Source organism: Phalacrocorax carbo, chromosome 1, assembly GCF_963921805.1.
Source record: "Phalacrocorax carbo chromosome 1, bPhaCar2.1, whole genome shotgun sequence".
Taxonomy (NCBI): Eukaryota; Metazoa; Chordata; class Aves; order Suliformes; family Phalacrocoracidae; genus Phalacrocorax; species Phalacrocorax carbo.
The window spans coordinates 83,816,191-83,835,261 of NC_087513.1; the positions used below are offsets into that span (position 1 = coordinate 83,816,191).

The 19,071-nt window shown below is 47.1% G+C and overlaps 1 pseudogene; it reads right to left on the bottom strand.

The window, feature by feature from the left end:
- The window catches only part of LOC135315324 (alpha-2-macroglobulin-like), a 31,795-nt pseudogene extending 13,141 nt beyond the window's left edge, over window positions 1–18,654 (bottom strand).
- Between the last annotated feature and the right edge of the window lie 417 nt (window positions 18,655–19,071).

Below are 19,071 nucleotides of genomic sequence, written 5' to 3' on the forward strand. Positions count from 1 at the left end.
CACTGGTACCAACTGCGGTGAGGTTTCAGGGTCAGGGTTTATTAGCAAGAGCTAGCCTTCCAGTATTTCCTGCTCTTCTCCAGTGAACTTCTAAGTACGTGGGGCAACACTTTGCAAGGTTTAAAAAAGGATGTTGGAACAAAGAGCTGTAACATAGAGGTTGGAAACAACCTCTGGAGATCATCTCATCCAACCCCCCTGCTTGAGCAGGGACACCTAGAGCAGAGGGCACAGGAACACATCCAGGCGGGTTTTGAATGTCTCCAGGGAAGGAGACTCCACAACCTCTCTGGGCAGCCTGTTCCACTGCTCTGTCACCCTCACAGTAAAGAAGTTTTTCCTTATATTCAGGTGGAACTTCCTGTGTTCCAACTTGTGCCCATCGCCCCTTGTCCTGTCATTGGCCACCACTGAAAAGAACCGGGCCCCATCCCCTTGACATCCACCCCTTAGGTATTTATAAGCATTGATAAGATCCCCCCTCAGTGTTCTCTTCTCTAGGCTGAACAAACCCAAGCCTCTCAGCCTTTCCTCATAAGAGTCCCCTGATCATCTTTGTACCTCTCTGCTGAACTCTCTCCAGTAGTTCCCCCAAAGAGATAAAGAAGAAAAGCTCATAACTAAATTCTAGTTTTGCCCATCTTTACTTTGGTTAAATCAATTTCTAATTTTAGATAAAAATCATGTAGCTAACAAGTATCTGTACTATCTGTGCAACAAGCACCTCCAAAGTCTGAGAAGGTCTCAAGTCAGGAATGAAAGATGCTATCAGAGCTGTATCACATAGCTTCTAGCAAGAGAGACAGTGGCTTGCTTGCATTGTCTATCACGGTATTTTACTCCTTTTACTGCTGCCTATTTCAGTTTAAAATAATTAAAAAGCACCTATCCTGCATCTTAGCAACCCGTGTCAGGAGTTGAAATTGTCTTAAAACTAGATATGTACAAAAGTACAGGTTCTTGTGCCAAGGGAGAACTCTCTGAATCAGTTATCCAGCTAGAATAACCTAGATTTTCCAGGTATTTCCCTTAATATCAGACTCGGGATGATGACATGACCAGTTCTGTCTCCCACACAGCTACAGTGTAAGAGTAGAGATAGCCCTTAGAAATAGGGTGGGTCCATTTCAGACTGGACTTCTGCCACTCGCAGCTTACCATTCAAAGCCTCCAAAATCTACCAACTTGTCACTGAAATTTTTCTCATCAATTCATCTGGTTTTGACCATCCATAAAACCGGGTGAGTCAATGAGGGCAGACTGAAGATGATATTGGAAACCCCTTAAGCGATATCTAGGAAAAGAAGTCTAGCGCAAAGGCCTAGTGAGCAGAGAAATCATCAGCAGAATAATATCCTCTGCTCTGCCACAGTCTTTGAAAAGTACCTGGCTCTGCAGATTTCTAATGTGGAATTATCAAAGCTTGTCTGTAGACCTTCACAACCCAGCAACAGGAATATGCCCCATACTCATGCAGAAGCTGACGTCTGTGAACCCACTACTTCAGCACTACTTCCAAGGGTTCAACCCACAGCCCCAGCTCTTGTTTGAGTATTCACCCCAAAATACAGTCAGGATCTCTGTTCAGAACAGAGCTGATAACAAGACCCAGTTCCTTTACCGGCTGTCCTCATTGCGTACACATGTTCTCCAGGGGCTGCTGCAAGGCGGGCTGCTGCAGGCATGTAATTCCTAGTGCTGCAATACCAAGGTTTCCTCACCTTGGTGTTTGTGAAAACCTTTAAACCCATTTCCTATGGGAGAGAAATCCAACAAGTTTATTTGTTACTGAGTCCTGTTGAGGTTTACACAGCAGAACTGACATTGGTATTTTACTGCCTCAAAAACAGAAGCTGTTACTGTGTGTCGGTTGGACCTTGAGGTAAACCCCTCAACCCTGGGTCTGTGGGTGTCTCAGACAGGCCAAAGCATAGATCCCCTCTTTCTCTAGGGTACTGGTTCCAGTCCAATTCCAGCCTAGGGGTCAGGATGAGCCAGGAAGTACATACAGAGTTTTGTCTCTGGAAGGAAATGTCTGTGGCTACGATGCAGCTCAAGGGCTTTATCTGGGGTAACTGTAATGGCACAGGATTGTTTACGTCCTGTTAGAACCTCATTTCAAGTCAACCTCAAAGCTTCTCCTGTAAGAAGAAACCTTTGAGACCGATCCCTTCTCCACCAAGTCAAGAGCAAAGCTGGCAAGACAGGTGAAGCTTATGACTCTCACTCAACTTGCCTCTGGATAAAAATCAGTGTCAGATCATTCATATTCACAAACCCTCCCCTTGTTATGTTGCATCACACCACAGAAGGCTTGAGCATTCTCAGTCCTTCTCCCACTCCACTCCCTAGCCATGCTATACCTTGAGGATGCTGTAAGTGTCCTCTTCATTCATCTCCACTACTGGAGAATAGGTGATCCCATTCAGAACTATCTTCTTCAAGGGGATGCAATTCTCCAGCGGCTCCTCCAAGAGCACGTCTGGACCATGGTGATAGTCATGCAACTCCTTCACTGGCAGCAAGCTGTACACCTAGGCAGAAAGAGCCAGGGTATTTGACATTTTCAGTATCCACTCTCGCAAAACACAACTGAGGGAGTTGGATGCAAGCACCAGAACAGTCACCTCACGTACAAGAACAATGCCATGGTCCTCCACATGGTGGGAGCAATGGGAATCTGGGATCAAAAAAGAGATCCAAATTTGGAGATACTGCCTCTTTCGTTATGGAGAGCAACTTACTCTGGTTATTATGGCTCAAATGTGTAAAAAAATGACAGTGGCCAGCCCACCTGCAGTCCTTTGTCCTTACTCAAGGATTGTTGTTTCCTGCTTGGCATGAGGGGAATAAACTCTCTGACACTTCCAGACACTACTCCGAGAATGCAGAGGATAACTGAAAAATCATCGTCAAACTCACAACAGTGTTTGGCTCTGGCCAAGAGAAGCAGCCACCTTAAAAGAGCTTCCTAATTGCCACCCTTACAGTTGCACAAAACCCCTAAGAAACAGCTGCTGCCCACTTCTCCTCTTTTTGCCCACTGAAGGAAGACCAGAAACAGCACAGGGCAGCTTTCCTGTGTCAGCATTGACAAGAGGTTCACAGTTTCCACCCCAGCACTGGGCTGCTCTTGCTCTGACCAGGCTCCAAGTTGCTCCACAGACTAAGCACTTACAGAGCTAGGTGACAGTTCAGCTTCTGGCTTCATGAGGAGAACGCTCTTGTCCACAGCACGGACAGCGCAGAGGGAGTTCGGGGAGGCTCTGAACAGCAAGTGAGCATCAGAAGAAGGCAGGCCTTCAGAAGGAGAGAAGCTCAGGTCCACCTGTAGCCGCAGGAAAAGTTACGTCACAGATGTCCTACCCTTGCACGATTTTTCCCTTCAGTGGAGTCCATCAGTTCCAAACTTACAAAGCCCACATACACATGCACACACACCCCCACACACAGTCCCTCTGTGCTATTCCAGAGCTGAGTTTCCTTCCTGCAGCACCAGGGGAATCAGCACTAACAGTTCTTGGCAACTTCCAGCATCGCAATTGCTTATAAAACTTTTAAGGCAGTTTTGGCGGCCGTGAATGCGATGAGATAATCCCACATAGTGGCTAGATCTGTTCAAGCAGCTGGCCATGGTCTTGAACTAGGACCAGTCTCTGTACTGCAACCAGATCTTGTACGTGGAGGGAAAACAGGCTTGCAAAGAATGTGCTTAGCAGATTCTTTGGTAACACAAGAAGCAGTGATGCCCTGGAGCAATTCTGCAATATCTACTGGCTGGTAATGATCCTGAAGAACTGGCCTGTTGGTTGAGGCCTGCTGGACTTGTGTGCCTTCCCCAAAACCTAACTCACAACTCTACCAACCCTCTACCAACCTCTGCCCTGGAAGTTCTTTCTAGCAGAAGTTGTTGTCATCACCATCTCACATGGTTTTGTAATAAGATGGCTGACTTGAATAAATCTTCCTTCTCCTCAGCAGTACAAACCCCCCTAACATGCAATGATCAAAGCATCCTTAGAGTAAACAAGTTGCCTGACAAAGCGGCATCAGCTGCCAGTCTCCTTCATGTCCCAGCCCGACCACAGCATGCTTTCTGCTGACACCCCCCACCTCTCCTAGGGTGGACTCATAATCTTGAGACTGCAAAAACAAGATTCTTCAGGAAATGGCAGAACAAGGGCTATAGCAAGCTTGCTACTGGAAAAACTGTCTAGCATAGAGGTAGCCCAAAGTCTGCGCTATCTGGTCTGACAACAGCTTTGAATTCAGGATGCTTTCAGAGAGGAAAGCAGTATCTAAGCATGTAAATCACTTGGCACTTAATGCAGTGCATAGTATGACCTTTAAGTTATGAACAAAAATTCAGGTGACCAAGCTCCTGCAGTGACACCAGTCTCAAGAACGCATTTAGCTTTGGTTTTAGCAGGACACGGGACTGCCCTTAGCAGTGTCCTGTCTATGATTCTGAAGGCCCAACAGGGTTTTTTGAGGTCGTTCTTGGGGCTGCTCATACATCGATCTGCTCTTCTGCATAAGGAATATGTGGGGCTGTAAGAGAGCAATGGTCCACATGTTCAGAGAAAAAAGGCTTTATTTTCCTGCACTCTTTCAGTCTCACCATTGCTATACAAGAACCACTGCGCACTGCTCAGCAGGTTTATCTGCATTTACGTACAACAGAAAATAAAATGACAGGATAAGATGTATGGCAGTTGAAAGACCTGACAAGTGTTAGCCTGGACTGGGGCTGCATGAGTTTCATTTTTGCCCTGTGATCACACAAGCAGCCACCTCATTGCTGGAATGAGTTTGTGGGAAATGGAGTGAAATACACGGGTTGCAGTATGACTTAAGTCATGTGGCCTCCCTTTTTCTTACCCGGGACCCTCTGTGAGATCAGTGGCTGTGACTAGTTGCTAAGAGGGTGTTTATCAGTGTCATCCCTGCTAGCGCCTTTTTTCCAGCAGCTGCTCTCCAAGCTAGCACAAACCAGTAAGCAGTGAAGCTACCTAGAACAACTGATAGGTGGCTTGTCCAGTGGTAGCATATCTAAATAAATGAGCCTAGCCAGGCTAAATCTAAATATATGAGCTTGGCCACGCTGCAGCCTGATGGCTGCTCCCTCCACAAGTGGACACTTACCTTATTGCTGAAACACTTTTCTACCTCAAACTTGGCTGAATCAGCAATCACCTCCGTGCTGGGGGCAGTGGTGTAGACAAGCACTTGGGCCACTGGAGCAATATCAGCTTGTACAGGCAGCTGGAGCAAGAAGACCCCATTGGCTAGTAAACAAAACAAGAGCAAAAGGTTAAGGTACAGGAAGCCTGCTCTTGGAGCAGCCAAAATTCTAGGTTTGACTTCATGCTGAACTTCAACCCAGCCACGATGAAACTGCAGGCCTCCAAGTGGGATTAATTGGTGCTCCCAGTAATGCATGTGTCTCACAGTCTAACTGAAAAGGCCTCTTTCAAGTCCTGTTTTCCAGTCCATAAGTGTGCTGAATTTTGGTTCAGTTTCTAAAAAGAGACCATCAGTCTGTGTCTCCTAGGAGTGCTTGGAGCCCCAGAAATACAGTGTCAGAAGAAAGACAGCTGGCACAGGCAATTAGAGCAAATCTGTGCAAAGCCTAAATAAAGGCAGGGAAAAGAAAGCTCAAACTCTTCCTGTATGTTAGAGGACGTGGAGACATGGATCCCTGGATATATATCTGTACGCCTGCCACGGTAGCCTAGCCTCCCAGGACAGCGACAATTTGGCAGGGGAGAGGAACTCACCACTTCCCTGGTCCAAATCCAGCATGTGGGTGCCTGCTTGCTTAATGATTCCCTTGGCCATCACCTGAATGGAAAGAGAAACCCTGCTGTGACTGAGGTTACGCATGAGCCAAACCTTGAAGTGGGGGAACCTGAGAGGAGAGCAACTGGGCTGTATGTCTGCTGCTCGCACCCTGCTCAGCAGCTCTATGCCTCCCCGAGGCAGAATCCCACTGCTCACCCAGGGGCACTGGGACATCCTTACTCTTCTGCTCCTAAGACAGACCCTCCTTTTTGTGGGAAAAGAACATGTGAAGGATGATGGGGAAGTGTTTAAAGCCTGCTGCAACAAACCACAGGTTCTGTCTCCAGCCCCGCTACGGTTACCAGTGACAACCTCCCTGTATGGCAGGTGCAAGCTTACCAGGTAGTAGAAGACAATTTTCTTTTGCTCTCCTATGGCCTCTGGAGTAAGGATATAGTGCACGCGGACCTCTATGGAGGAGCCACAGCTGAGTGTCTCAGACCTGGGCTCAATTTTGAGGAAGCTACTACTAGGAGAGTAAAAGCGCTTTAGTTGCAGATAGCCTTCTTCATAATATGGAGCAACCCAGGAACCGGCATGGCAGTAGGGGTATACTTTATGAGTCGCCTGGAAAATGAGAAAATACACACATAGATCCTCAAACACAGGTGGCTGAACTGGAGCCAAAATTCATGGCCTAGGATTAAAGGTTTGGTATGTTTCGTATTTAAGCAACAAGGTAGTTTATGAAAAAGAATCCATGAGCTTGGAAGATGCAAGACAGGGTGGTGGTATCCTTAGCAAGTCATTGGGAATGATCTCACTCTCAGAGAAGCTGGAGTTTGTCTCAAACAAGCTGAATCATAGCAGTTGTTTGTTTACTATCAGTATCACCTCAAGGGCTCTTTACTCTAATATCTTGCCCTCTCTAATATCCTGTTAGTTTAAAGAGACGAGAAATTTTCATTTTTCTTCTCATCACTGGTGCTGGAGAGGGGATAGTGCTATTCAGTTCAGAGATTACCAGTGCAAGCTCAAGCTAAGGGTGCCATGAAAAAGGAGGAAAAGTCTCCATCTGAGAATTCAAAACCTAAATTGAATAGAAGTTTAGGAGCTGAGAAAGTTCCAGGTCTTCTTAAAAATGAGAGCAAGGGGAAGATATTTCACATTTCGAAGGGTGCTACTCCAGCATTTCATGTGCCTCACATGTCCTCAATTCCTTATCTTTCTCACTATACTTGGGAATTCCTTCCTTTTCTTTACCCTGCAAAATTCTGAAAACTTCAAGCACCTAGTCGTAGCTCCTGGATAATTTTTAATGGTTTTAATCTGTGACAAGAGAATTGTTGGGAGAAAAGCAAATATAATTCTAGACAATCTACCCTATTACAGGGTGAGGTATTACAAAATGTGCGTATTGCACACAGATTACATTTTCCACTAACAATAGGATGCTCAGCAGCACTTTTTTTTCCCAGATAAACTAATTCCACACCAGGGAGAGAATTTCTGTGAATCGCTCATACTCTTTTTCTCTTTATGGCAGCAAAAAGGAAAAAAAAAATTTATAACTGCTTAGAAACTCGGAATGCTGAATTAAACCCTGAGAACCACAGATTGCCTTAACTGACCACAAAGGTTATTTAGATGAGATGCTTGGGAAATCATTTAATTGAAAAGACAGTAAAGCACTAGCAGCACTCCACCATGGGAGTTAGACACACCCTTGAAACAGATTTGTCTAGGTAGGGCTGGTGATCCCTTGGAGCAGAATGGACTATTACGATCTCGTGATGTTCCTTCTAACTCTATACTGCTATTGCCAAGCGGAAATCAAATACTTAGAAGCTAAGCGCAATTGTGACATGGCAACCTCGCTGCTTGTATGGCTATTTCCACCACACTGATGTCAAGGTTGGCACAACCAACCACAAACAAGAAGCTAAATACTTTTGCAAATCTAGTAGAAACTTCACAGGTACTCCCCTCCCAGCCCTGTGAGTCACTTCATCACCTCCTCTGCTCGCAGGACTCACCCTAATTCCAACAGAATCGGAGTCCAACATGGAAGTGTTCAGGGCAAACTGTGCCCTGCCCTCTTCATTTGTGGTGTAGTTGATTTCCTGGTGTCCTCCTAAAGAAATCCTCACAATTTCATTGGCGATTGGAGCACCAGACCCATCCACTAGTTTCACCTGGAGAAGTAAAAACAGTACAGTATAGAAGGAAAGGAATGCCTGATAGACCGATAGACTGATAGACCACCAAGCTAAGGATGTTGGGCTCATGTCAGACAAGGAAGCCTCTACTGCACTTTACATGTGCATCTTCTATCTCTTTCACAGCGAGCTGCAAACTTTCTGCATCTTATATCTTTGGCCCTTTCTTATCTCCACCTCTGGGTCAGAGAAGTGGGCATGGATATTGACAGGTGCTCACACCCCTCAGGCCTCTTATTAAACAGGAGATTGGAAAACAGAATTTTACTTGACTGGAGAAGAGGAAGTGCAAGGACAGGGGGGTAAGGAGGATGAGGGCTGTACTCTCAGCTGCTGTTCCCTGGTTTGAGAGCGTGCAGGGGACAGGAGGCCCACAGGGATTAGCAGCACTGAGGTCCAGCATCTTTGCAGAGCGAGGCATGTATCTGTCCAGGAGGTCCAGCAGCATGATTGTTTAGCACTCATGCATTCCATTCTCATGGTCTCCCTACCTGCCCAAAGAAGGGGATTCCAGGTTTGTAGTGGGAGTCTGAATGCTCAAAGGTGATTTTGCTAATGGTGGTTGTGATCTCAGAGAAGCTTGTTCCTGTCAACTCCACTCCTGCAGGAAGAAGCACGAAGAATTAGTTTGCCTCTGCCTGACCAGAATTACTTTTACTCCACGCCAACACTCCTTTCCTGGACAAGCAATGTTGTTGATGCTCCTGGCCTCCAGGTAGGAAAACTTTAGGATTCCAGAAAAGCAAGAGTCCGCTTTCCTCCCTCCTTCCTACTTGGCAGGCCCCTCTGCTGGTCTCTCCTGGGCTTATTACATGGCTCTTGGATCCAGATGATTCATACCTGTTTCCTCCTCTTTAATTTTAGCCTCCACATGGAGCTTATTCTCATATCCACTTCTCTTGAGCTGGAATAACTTGGTCTTTACTGTTTCAGAAATGCAGCCATGGTTGTCTGTCTGTTGGAGGACAACAAACAAGACCGTTATAGTCTCATTTACATAAAGTTTATCCAGCTTAGTGAATCCATCATTGTGCGTTGCTCTGAACTGGAAGAGAAGCCCATAATCTCACAGATCATTCGCTCTGCTGGTTTTATCAAAACTGGAAAAGCACATAAATAACGTGGCAAAGAGCATTTTGAAGCACTTGCAGCAATGTCAGAGCAACGAGTTTGCAAGCTGGAAGATTTTTCTTGAAGTATGTGTGAAGTTTGAAATTCCAAACACTTGATACAGAAGCATAGGGTATTATTCAAGTGTATGCCATGCAGGAATTGCTTGCCAGGCGTCAGGAACACTAGAATATAACTGCTGACTGAAAATGTGCAAGCTGTAAAAGTGATACATAAACCAAAGCCTGTGTATGTGTAGAAAGATGACGATTGCTGGAAAAGTATTCCCAAAGCTTGCCACCTCTCTTCAGCACCTTCATGTAAAAGGCAGGTCTCCACAGAAAAGGGAAGAGATGCCTGGAACAGAGGTTAGCACCACAGTGTTCATATTTTCTGTAAGCATGCATAACAACAGCAGTGGCAGAGGCAATAGTGGGGATCATACTGTAGCAGACCCCAAGGACTCCTGCACCTGGGTGGGGGCAACCCAGGATATCAATACAGGCTGGGGGATAAAGGGATGGAGAGCAGCCCTGCAGAGAAGGACTTGGGGGTACTGGTGGATGAAAAGCTGGACATGAGCAGTCGCAGCCCAGAAGGCCAACTTGTCCTGGGCTGCATCAAAAGCAGCGTGGCCAGGAGGGCGAGGGAGGTGATTCTGCCCCTCTACTCTGTTCTGGTGAGACCCCGCCGGGAGTACTGCATCCAGCTCTGGAGCCCTCAGCACAGGAAGGACGTGGACCTGTTGGAGCGGGTCCAGAGGAGGCCACAAAAATGATCCGAGGGCTGGAGCACCTCTCCTGTGAGGACAGGCTGAGAGAGCTGGGGTTGTTCATCCTGGAGAAGAGAGGCTGCGGGGACACCTTGTTGTGGCCTTTCAGTACTTAAAGGGGAACTATAGGAAGGATAAGGATAATCTCTTTAGCAAGGCCTGTTGTGACAGGACAAGGGGTAATGGCTTTAAACCAAAGGAAGGTAGATTTAGACTGGATATAAGGAAAAAATTTTTACAGTGAGGGTGGTGAAGTGGTGGCACAGGTTGCCCAGAGAGGTTGTGGAGGCCTCATCCCTAGAAACATTCAAGGTCAGGTTGGACGGGGCTTTGAGCAACCTGATCGACTTGAAGATGTCCCTGCTCACTGCAGGGGGGTTGGACTAGATGACCTCTAAAGGTCCTTCAACCCAAACCGTTCTATGATTCTATGAACATAGGCATGTCTTCTACTTGCTTTCTTGTCCCGGCATATTTCCACGATTGCTATTACCTCAGTTTCTGTCAATTAAGCTAGCACCGTTGTACCTGTCCATGCTCCAAACACCATTCAGTTTTGCTCTTTGTAGGCTTGCCAGTCTGAAGAGTGAAAAAGTGATAGTTTTTTCCTGCCTGTCTTAACCACTGCTGCTAAATCCATATTCATTTCCGTTATGCCAAACTGCATCACCCCTCCCCTGGTTTCTGCTCCTTTCCTGCTTCTAATACCAACTTCGCATCCCACGCACTGCCTCTAATATAAGTCAGCTCCAACGCTGCTCTCATCGCTCATGCCTTTCCTATCACTTCTTTCTTACACTCCCTATACTCCATCTGACCGTTTTTTTTTGTTTCTTTCATCTCTTCCTTCCCCTTCAGCTTCTTGCCTTTGCACACATCTTTCTTACTGCGCAGACCTTCCCCCTATTTTTACCTTTCACACTTCATCTTGCACCCAATCTTCTCTCCTTCTTCAGGCTTCCTTAAAATACATGAACTGTCTCCCCTCCTCACACTCATACTCCGTCAGAGCAAGCCTGTGCCTACCAGGCATGCTCAGGAAAACATTTTCTCCTCTCACTCTACCCACAAGAGCAATCCTGACTCACCTGTCCAGAGAACTCATCGCACACTGCCTTCGCCTCTTCACCGTAGCAGCTGGTGGCTGCTTGTTCAAACTTCCGGCAGACACGGAAGCTCACAAGGCCGGGAACAGGCTTCCCAAATGTGTATCTACCAGCAGAGAGGATTGGGAGAAAAACACAGACATTAGGAATGTAAGAGGGATGGAGAAAAATTACTAGCTCACCTATAGTGGAGCCAGGACTCTTCCCTAGAGCTCCCTCCAGGACACAGCATCATCAACAGAGGAAATACAAAGCAGAAAGAAAAACGGTAACATTTTAGGATCAACTTGGCAACAGGGGCAGGAGCACTGAAGCTTATAGTCCTGATTGCATCCCTGGGATAACATACAAGCCTGCAGAAATCATTTACCCTAATGATGATTTAGTTGAGAGCACCCCTCACCTTGGAGAACATGTTGCAAGTATCCACCCCACCGCCCAGTTCTGATGGCACTGGTTTGTCTGTGCATGTGCTCGGGGTCTTTTGGCTTGCCCTTCAGCCTGAGTCATGGCTGCCCCTGCAGGATGCACGGAACATGCCATGCGGAATCGAATGAGGTTGCCCAAAGAGGGCATCTGCAGCACTTAGGGTTTCCCCTCAGCAACGATGAGCAGAAGCCACAGTTAAAACATCGTTCCCAGGGAAACTAAACTGATGACCTCTTCCATAGCACTGCAGCTGGTCTTAAATCCTCTATTCAAAAAATACCCTCCCAGAAAACAGAAGAATATGTTTCTGCATGTTACATATAGAGTGCCCCAAGCAATAATTGTTGCCTTTTGTCTAATGGTAGATGTAGTCTGGTCCTGGGACCCCAAAAGGATTGAGAAAGATAGTGAGGCATCATATCTCAGTCTACCAACTGGATTTTCAGCAGCAGCTGAAGAAAAACCTGAAACCAAGAAGGACTTGAAAGAATGACACTCACAGGCCACAAACTGTCACCTTCACCTTCTCATCAAGAATGGTGATCACCTTGGGCATTTTTACTGTCACTTCGAATTTTGGCAGCACTGCAGCAGAACAAAGGAGAACAGTCTATGTGGTGGGGAATAACATACGAAGACAGGATTATTACACCAGCTATTAAAATACAGCAGCTTCTTAGATAACACATGGGTGATCAGTCCCACAGCAAAATATAGTAAAATAGAGACCTCAGTCAATAGAAGTCTCTCATAAACATACAGAGCTGGGTCTGCAGCCCAGACTCTGCATTTCCAAAGCCTGTAGGTCTTTCCCATTTGCAAAATAGGAAGACCCCATAGCTTCCCTGGTGACTTAGCACAGGGTGACATCATATCCAAACCCAGCTGCAGGAGGGGAAGTGGATGGTGACTGTCTTGAGAGAACTAGGAGGGATTCAGGGCACAGCTGAAAGAGGTCAAAGGACTTCCAGGCTCATCTTCCAGAACTTAGCTCTGCTGCACGAGCCACATCATGTCAGACCATGTAACAAGGTCTGCAGCTGGCTTGCTGGGCTGGGAAGCTATGTTGGTTGTGACCATGCACGGCTCTGTATTAGGATACCATTTTCTCGCCAAGCAGATGGAACTGGCACGGGGGTGAAGAGTACCAGAGAGAGGTTAAGGCACTAAGGCATAATAGGGCTTACAGGCTTAGCTTGTGGGGGAGTACAGGCAAGATCTTAATTTACAGACAGCCCCAGCCTACAGCAAAAGCTCAGGGCTTTGGGCCTCAGGCAGGGGAGACCCAGACTCATAGTGTGACACTTGACGGGTGTGTAGCCAGCCGGAGATGAGGCTGTGGCCTTAAGTCACGTCTGAAAGGAGGTGAGACTTGTAGTTGCCAGCACAGACTGATCCAAGACACTTGCTCCTCCTGATGGGAGCCCTGCTGAGCTGGGCAGTCAGAAGAGCTGCACTGCTTGGCCTGGGGCTTAGGGAGGGAGTGGAGACAGGTCGCTCAAGTCCTTCAGTCTTCACTCCTCAGAAGGGCATGGTGCTTGGGAGGGAGAGGACACAGAGACATTTTCCCAGCCATGGTGGACATCCTGGCCAGTTCTACCACCCTGTTCAGTTAAGCTTTCATGCCCCACAAGACTAGCTGTTAGGAACTTGAAACTGCAGCAACAGTTACCATACTCCTCCACAGAGAAAGGGTGTTGAATTTTCTTCCCAGAGGCCTTCTGTGCCACCACCGTGTAGGTCCCTTGCATAGGTTCAGAGGTGAGGTTGAAGGACAGCTGGATTAACCCCTCCTTTAACTCTGCCTTTGCCCACTGGTACAGACGGTTCTTCTTTGGGTCCTACGGATAATGAGACCACAAGGAGATTGTGAGAACAGTGGGAGTTTGCAATGAGAACTAAAAAGCACTAGCAAAAGCAGTGAGGGGAGGCCCAGCCCCTGTGTTTCAGGAGGCTGCAGGGTAGGAGTGGGGGGCGCTAGCAGAGTTGTGTGGGGATCCCTGGGCTGCACAATAGAAGGAGCTGTAACCTGGGCCCAGAGTACATGGCTGCCACCATATGAGTTAAAGCTCTGTATATTTCAATTAATTAATGTTATGGACCTGCTTCATAAATAAAATAGACAAGAATTGTCTTGAGGCAACTGGTAGTTATGCTGCCCCGGCTGAGGTGTGATAGATGTGAGCACGAATTGAATGTTTGTACGTACCTCGATATAGACCAGCGGAAACTGGAAGGAGAAGAAAGGAAACAGCATGTTTAGAATTCACCTTTAGACAGAGGGCAAGCAACACAGTCAAATGACCAGGGCTATGACCACATTTCAGGGAACAAGCTGATCACCCAACGGAGTAAGGAAGAAAGTCCCTGGTGTGGAGCAACAGCATTTTGAGGTACATCAAGACAGGGGGCAATCCTTCATCTCAGGCAGAAAAGTCAGCTGAAATTACTAACCCTGTATGATCTGCTCTTACTCTAGTAAGAGCAGGTGTACACTGTGATAATGCAGACTTGCTCACCTCTGAGGTGTTTTCACCAGCACCGTTCATTTGCGGTTTGACAAACCTTTCCAAGAACACAGAAGGCAGCCTTATGCAGAAATCTGAAGAGCAGATCCTGTTAACAAGACCTGAGGTAACCCAGGAATTGTACAACTATCTCAGTGTACTGAGAGCTCTCCCCCAGAGACACTTCTTTCCTCCCTTTCCCCATGTAGATGACTTAAGGCCAAATAACTAGCAAAAAGGAAGTATCGTACTTACCACCTCATTCAAGGGACGGAAGTCTTTATCCAGAGAAACAATTCTGAACAGGACTGGTGGAGGAAGGCAGACAGTGAGGTTCCACAGTGCAGTCACCAACCCAAAAGCATCAGTTGCAAAAACAAATGGTACAACAGAGAACAGAGCCGTTCCCTCCTAAAGAAATTCCATTCACTAGAAAGTTAAGCCCTGCTAGAAGCTTACCCATGTAACAAATTACATTAATAAGAGGATGTTCGCAGCAAACCCACGGCAGCGTGAACACCTTGCTGATCATGGGCTTCAGAATCTCATCAATCAGGACCAAAGTTAAATTTAAGTTGACTTTGTCTGCTTTGCAAGGATACATTTTTACATTGGAATTCACATGGGTCTTCTAGTTCTGTTGTAACTAGACTGACTTCTTAGGAAGGATGAATGCAAGCCAATTACTTCAGCACTTGGCCGCAAGTTTGTGTTGGCTCTGCATGGATAGAGAATTCAGTGTCTCTTTTAGAACACCAGTTCCTGTCCAGGCCTAATTTAGGAGATCAACGGCCCAGAAGAAATAAATGGTTTATATAGTTCTCTCTGTCTTCATTGAGCAAAATCAGCTGCCACTTTGAAAGCTATTTCATGACTTAGTCTGAATTTTGGCCCTGTTCTCTATAGGACAAATGCCCAGCCTTTCTCTGATTTTAATGCAAACCCTAACTGCATGGACCACAACAACAGAGCTCTCAGTGACAGAGGCAGTGTGTGCAGGTGCCCAAGATACATGCATGTACCTTAAGGTTCCCCAATTTTTCCCATACGGGGCATTAAAAACATAAGCCTCAGCCACCAGACTGCACTTCTGACCCCCGCTGAAAGCACTTGACAACTGGCCAGCACAGTTTTAGGACATATTTTTGCTTCAAATGCAAATCTCCACCCCTTCCCCGGTACCTGTCTGTCCAGGCTTGTAGATGGGTTTGTCTGTCTGGACAAAGACCAAGCTCTCAGAATTCTTGACCAGCACCGACTTACGGCTCCTGAAATGCAGTGTCGCCCCCTTCACCGTCACAGTGATAAATGTGACTGGTGGCTGACTATTTGATTTTGGAAGCTGGAGAGTAAGAAGGCAACTATGTTATGGACCAACATTAAAGGCTTCCTGAGCTGAATTGGCCTTCATGGAATAAGAGATCCAGTATAATCCTGATGAACCCAACACAGAGGTGAGGGAAAATATTATCAGGAAAAAGGGACTGATCTTTACTTGTCCCATATTCCTGCTCTTTCCTACTGCTGTGCAGTGATTGTGCAAGTATTGTGCAGCAAAGGAACTCCCAGCTCTGCCACTCAATTTTAAGAAATTCTTACTGCCCCCGCCAAAATTTTTCTGTCCTTTTCCTTTTGACATTGACAGGGGCAAGGCAATAATCTCCCTCCTCTTTCAGATAATGTCCCCAAACCTTGCAGAACATTTCCTTTTCTAAACCAAACACGCCAAATCTCTATACATCTCTCTCCAAATGACAAAATTCAATCTCCAGCCTATATCTGAAAAACCCAGGCACAGACGCCAACCTGCTCAGTGTCCTGAAGGCCAGTTCTTCAGCCTTCAGGCGAAAGATGTAACCTGTGTTCTGAGCCAGATGACCAAGTTTCCTAGTTGCCTGCGACTTGTTATAGTCACTGGGGCTATCGATTACGTTAAGCTATGGATGTCCTGCTTCGTTCTCTTCTTCGGACAGAGGGAAATCACAGCTTTATGTTCTCACAGTATTTCGGTGTTCTATATCCACAAGGCAAAAAGTATCTGAAGTCTAAAAGCTCTACCCCAATTTGAAGGCACTCAGGTGACAATCTGTGGCTGTCAAAGGATGATGTGGAGAGGCAGCTGGAGAAGCTGTTCACCAGCCAGCCATCAGGAGCATCAGTACTAAAACCTCTTCTTTCTCCTGTCCTAGAGAGGGGCTGGCTTTCCAGGATTCAGCATTGCCCATTCAGGTGGCATGCTAAAGAGATCTCAGCAGTGAGAGTGTGTTGAGGATGGACATGAACATACCTTCGGCCAAGAGGGAAGTGAATACCTACACAGTGTTACTCTGTTCATTACTACTCAGTACCCTTACAGTTTATCCCTGGCATAAGGGATCATCCCACAAGGATGAGATACTCACAGAGAACGGGATGCAGGTGAACACATCCTTCTCCGACACCACGTCATCAATCAAGCTCCTGTTTTCCCCTTGATGCTCAAGTGTGGCGCTCAGTGTCACAGACTCATTCAGGTGGGTCAGCTGTACACAGACTTTCTCAGGAGTATCAGTGTGTATCAGAAAGGGCAGTAGCACCATATACTGCCTAGGAACAGGGGAGAAGGACAGGTCAGAGGAACGGGAACAGATAACAGGAGCTGCACAAAAGAAAAAAAAGCAAATAAACCTATCTGATGACTACAGCCTTCGCAGTACAGGGAGAGAGATGTATTTTCTAGGAGTGTAACAAGACTTTCAGCACGTCTGTAACAGCAGGGGAAAGCAGAGGGGCAAGTCTCAAAAGTAAAATACCACAGGAAATCCTCAATGCAAATGTCTGGAAGCGATATGTTTTTCCAGCAGCACTTCCTTCTGGCACCCTGAATAACACCAGTGGGGAAAAATCGATTGTCACCTTTACTAGGCACTGTTAGTAGGATTCAGGAGCCACACAAGTGTTGGTGCCTAGTGAAAAAAAAGCCATTGACTACACGCTGCAAACCATCTCCAGCATTACTCTCATTCTTCACAGAGACCCAAAACTACCACAGCGTGGTGCCAGATCTTAAGCAAAAAACAGTGGAGCAAATTTCAGGTTTTCAGGGAAGCAAGCCCCTGGTCCCTGCTCAGCCCTATGCAGCCTCCCTCCCAGTGGAGCAACCTGCCGGTTGTGTTCCCGTGCCCAGCACTGCATCTGGGAATCAAACCTGATCCGCCTAATGGCAACAGTGCTCCCTTTTGGGTGGGCAAGGACTGGCCTCTGATGGGCATCCCCAGAACAGCAAGCAGCTGAGAAAAGAGCCCTTGAAAACTCAGCAGTAAGGTAAGGCATTGCCTTTAGTGGTAGGGGAAGTTCTGGCACCTTTATGTCCATCAGTTGGTCTGCAGGGAGAAAGCTCTGGCCCCTCAGATCCCAACTCTGCTGTCTGCTTACCCTGCATTTGATGAAAGCGCTGCAGCAGCACAGCCTTGCTTTGCTGGGGAGGAAAAGACATTGCCAAAAAGCCAAAGAAGAAAGTCTCTGGGATGTCAGGATTCCTCATGCGCTGCTCCTGCCATACACATGCACACGTGCACAGAACACACGCTCCTGTCACATACAAACAGGGCAAAAGAGGGTGAAGAAGCGAGGAAACATAATATACCCTCACAGACCTTAACAGTCACAGCCTTACAGTGCCACATAACCCTGGGTGAGAAGGAAATTTTCCTTCCATTGGCTGAGCTGAAAAATGTGAATTCAAAAGTAAAGCCATGTCTGGTCATGCCACGTCTCTTATTTGTTCCCTTTTTTCCTCATTATCAATCAAAAAAACACTCCCATCTCCTGGGCATTTCAGCCTGGGAGTAGGGTAGTCAGCCCAAAATGAAACCTTTCATTGCCTTTTCAAAAAAGTTTGTTTCTTAAGAAAAACTGAATGTGTAAACAGTTACAAAAAGTTGCCTTAAAAGGCAAATCGGTGCAGAAAATTTTGTTGAAATGCTCTGAAATTCTCTGAAGCAGCAAAAGGCATTCTTATAAACCTTTCCCTCCTTTTTTAGTTTTTCTGTTTTCTTTCTGAAATTTTACTCATATCTCAGGTCACAGACTCTTTTGGGTGCCCCTGAAGCACTGGAGTTGCTGTTTGTAGAAGATACTTTACCCAGCCCTGGTGTCTTTATTCCTGTGTAAAAGAAAGTGGGCAGAAGATAAGAGCAACAGACAGGAGTAGAACCCAGGTCTCCTGCCTGCTCAGAGAACCCCCCTGCACAGCTTACGGCTCTGTGGTGGGCGAGGTGTCTCCAGGAAGGAAGAAGAGGAGAAGGAGGAAGATGTTTGGTTTCATGAGCAGCCCGTCCTTCCCCATGGTGCAGAGCAGGAGGTGGTGAGTCAAGCAGACACCCAGCCTGGTCCAGTGCTGCTTGTACTCCCCCTCGGCTCTCCGCGTCAACCCCTTTATACTCTCCTCTGCAAACAGTCCAGGGGCTGGAGGAGATAAGGGCTAGGGGCCAGGGCCCATCCAGAATCTGGGAGTGACAGTAAGGAGGAGCTGGAACCGGCAGCTCTGAGTCTGGGCAGAAGGCCAGGCACTGGGGGGAAGAGGGAGGGGAGGGTGCCCAGCAGGCCGGAGCTGTCCCTCTTTTGGGGCAGGGCAGCAGACAACTGAGGAAAGGTGGTAGCTAAAGAAAAGCAGGGCTAACAGCAGAGGATAAGGGGAAGGCCTTCATTTCTGGCAGGTCTCCCTGGAAGGAGCTGGCCACGGCGCTGGCCACGGAGACTGGTGGAGGAGCAGGCGCATTCTGATTTCCTTCAAACTGGGAGCAGGAGATTGAGCTAGGGTTTGGGAAAGGAGCGTGGGTGTGCCTAACCCCCCCTCATAGGCAGGATCTGAAAACAGGGAATGCAAATGCTGAAAACCTTCCCCCTCCACCCACCCTGCTCTCTTACACTCTCCATTCCTGGTTCCACCAGAGCTAATGCCAGGAAAAGGGGCCAGAGAGTGCCTGGACAATCAAGTCATCTACGATAATCTGACCTTCACCCTGACAGAATCAGGGACAGTGACATGATGGGAAGCTGCCAAAAGTTCAACCCATTAACAGCATGTAACTCATTAACCAGTTCCCCAGAGCAGCAGCTGCCCTCACACAGCAGAGCAGACGTGGCCTGGGTCTTGCTTTGCC